The following is a 3,539-nucleotide window of genomic DNA, read 5'->3' as shown; positions in this document are numbered from 1 at the left end:
GAAGAGAAGAGAAGAGAAGAGAAGAGAAGAGAAGAGAAGAGAAGAGACAGTGTACTCTCAGTGCTCCTGGGAACCGCTTCCAGCTCCACATTTTTGGTCTTCTCCACCTGAATGGGGTGAATGTGAACCACAAACCCTGAGGGCTGTCACTGCTGCAACACCCCTGCCTCTCCCCTCCATCTGGGTTTCTCCAGCTTAGTCTTCTCAGGGGTGGACTGTAGCTTTCAGAGTTAACGCTCCCCAGAGCGCTCTTCTCTCTCTCTTCCTTTCCTGCTCCAACCCCAAACCTCTTTGTCCATTTTAGGCCCAAATTTGCTCCAGAATCTGTATCCCACCCAGTCCCACTGAGACAATGAAGTTTCCCCCACTGCCCCCCATGGGGACAACTGTTTGTTGCTTCTTCTCCAGACAGAGCAGAAGTGCCAGCAGCCACTGAAAAACTGAGGTCCCCTTCTGCCCCCCAGGAGAACAATGGGGACTTCTCCACCCTCCCAAAAACAATAGGAGCAGCTGGTAGCCAGGGTCTGGCCACATCTTGCCTCTACCATGCCAGGGGCATGCGTCCCCTCTCCTCCACAAGCCTTGCAGTATTTGGGGTACAAGTCCATCATTGCTGATCCAGTCCTGGTGGAAATCAAAAACCTCTGCAACCCCCCTATTTGTGTTGTCTCCTTAGTCACCTCCTCATGTCAGCCTTTGGGGTGTCTTCTGCCCTTGCTGTCTTGGTTGGTCCCTTCTTCCTGGGAAACTGGAGTCCCAAAACAGCCCCCAAAAGCAACTACAGCCCACGCAGGTACATCTATTTGTTCTTCCGACATCCACTCTCATCCTAGGCACAGTCTGAAGTGAAATCTTCATTTTTCATCAGTCACCCCACAGCAACACGTATCTGTGTGTCCGTCTGTGTGTCAGTCTGTCCGTTCATCCGTCTGTCCATCCATCCATCCATCTGTCCATCCACCTGTCTGTCCATCCACCCATCCATCTTTCCATCCATCCTTTCATCCATCCTTTCATCCATCTAAAGCCCCACACACATTCATACACTTTTGTGTCACATCCATGTGCAAACATACCCCCCCATGTAAATAAGCAAATACTTATGCAAATATAAGTGTGCAAACAAATGTGCTCTGTACAGTTGCAAAAAGGATGTTCCTTGAGGTGCCTGCAACAGGATGTGTCCAACTGGAGGTATTCCCAAGGCAATGAAAAGCAATGTTTCTTCAGGGGGAGGACTGCAAAATCTTGGTGCACCCCTGGGCCAGATCCTGCCCTTGCTGGGACTCAGCACCACCTATCGATTTCACCCTGGGGGTCCCAGCCTGCTCATGTTCTCTCCCTGCCTTAGGGTTTGAGGGAACATGAAAGGGGACATGGGGGACCCCAGGGTTTTGTGGGAGTCAGCAGGAGGCTGTGGGGCAAAGCAGATCCTCCCGGCTCTAATTAAGTGTGATAAGCTTGTTAATTGAGCATTAACATGTGCTTATGTACTGGGGGCATGGGGGGAGCTGCACTCTGCTCTGGGATGTCTGGCATAGATTTTGCACTTTAATTAATGGAAAAGATGCTCTGGGCGATCCTTCTAAAACGACACTGAAGCCCAGACACTCTCAAATGCCCAAAGAAATAAAACCAGTGACTGTCAGAGAATAATTACACTGGGCCGGGCATTCCCGGATGACTTGAGCAACAATTCAGGCTGGTCCCCCCCCTCCTGGCTCTTCACACACACACACACCACATACACACAGATGAAAACAACAACAACAACAACAACAAAAAACACTCTGACAAAACGAACCCCAAACCGAACAACAAACAAGCAAACAAACAAACAAACAGAAAAATAATAATTCTGAGTCTGGGCATAAACCTGGCAAAATCCAGCGCCCAGCCACGAACTCTGAGGAATTGCAGGGAGGCACTGCCATGCACCTTCCCTGCTTCATTTCATTCCGTTTTGTCTCTGCTTTGATTGCATGGTTTATTTTGAGAGCTTTATTATTATTTTTTTAATTGTTATTTTTTCCTGGCAAAGGCCTATTTTTTTCCCCATGTTTCGTGAGCTTTTGGGTTTCCCCACATCAGTCCCCCAATTTCTCTGCATCTTCTCTCCCCCCCCCAGCCCCAAAGTTCTGCCACGGATTTTCCTACCAAATTTTCAAGCCAGCTTGTCAATTTAGTCTTTTTTTAAAAAATATATTATTATTATTATTATTATTTCCCTTTCTCCTAAGCTATCAGGACAGAAATATAGAAGTGGAGCTCTGAAAAAGAAACAAAAAGCAACTGCTTGTAACGCTGCTCTGAAGTGTGTCAGCTCGGGAATTGCACAGGTTTCACAAAAATCGGTGAAAATGCGGCCAAAAAGGGGAAACTATCACTCAGATGTTTAGGTGCTCTGCTCCAGGCCGTTTCTGCAGCCTTTATGTTACAGAAATTCGCAAACCTATTGAATAACTTTATTGCAGATAATATTAAAAAAGTGAACAAGCCCTAAAATATCACATTATTGTCGGTTTCTCTTCCCCAAAGCTGAGATTTTAACTTACTTCTCTTAGCTTAAAAGACTTTATGAACGGAAGTTGTAGGTAGTGAAGGGAAAAAGCATCGAAAATAAAACCCGCTCTTTTAAAAAGAGCTAAAATAGGTTCTCGAATAGATCCCCGGGGCTTAAAGTTATGGTTTTCTGTAAGGACACAAAATGCCCCAACGCTTAATCTAGGACTAAAAATCGATATATTTTTTTCAGGTCATATTTATGTGTGTTCTGCCTTCGGGAATTTACGTTTAAGATCCAACATAAGAAATCTCTACTCCCGAGTGAACACAAATCGCACACAGCCTCCTTATTTTTAAATACCTATTAATCTAGGAAAGAAAATTACTGATGAAAAATAAAATAAAAAAAATCGATCTTTGTCAGTCGCGAAACCGCAGAGCCGATCTTTCAACCTGTAACAATTTATTTAAGGCAGAAAACCGTGTTTTTGTTTTTGTTTTTGTTTTTCGGGTTATTTTTTTTTCCCTTGAAGTGCTCAGGTTTCGTTTCCCCTCCCCAGCCGCTTGGGTGCTTTCAGCACCCATCGATGGGTGATTTTCCACGGCGAGGAAATTAGGGCTTTCCTAGGAAAATAAAAAAAAAAAAAAATAATTATTATAATATATATTAAAAAAAAAAAAAAGCCGGGAAAGCAGCCCTAAATGGGTGCTTCGATGCCAGCTCGGTCCCGTGGGAATGGGGAGCGATTTCGTGCATGTCTTAACTCGGAGCCTCCCGGTGCCCTATGAGTAATGCGATGAGCGCTGCCCCCCCGGCACCTGCAGCGCCGAGCATCCCCTCCTGATTTTTTTTTTTTTTTTTTTTTTTTTTCGCGGAAAGGGGCCGAAGGGGCCGAAAATTCCGCTTTTAGGGATGGGCAGCGCCCGGCGCAAAAGCCGCACAGCTCCTGCTCCCCGCCCGTGGAAATTGCACAGCCCCCAGCCCCCAAGTCCCCCCCCCCCCCTTTTTTTTGTTGTTCCCCCAAGCAATGCGC

The sequence above is a fragment of the Oxyura jamaicensis genome, chromosome 33, assembly GCF_011077185.1.
Source record: "Oxyura jamaicensis isolate SHBP4307 breed ruddy duck chromosome 33, BPBGC_Ojam_1.0, whole genome shotgun sequence".
Classification (NCBI taxonomy): Eukaryota; Metazoa; Chordata; class Aves; order Anseriformes; family Anatidae; genus Oxyura; species Oxyura jamaicensis.
This window is presented reverse-complemented; position numbering follows the sequence as displayed.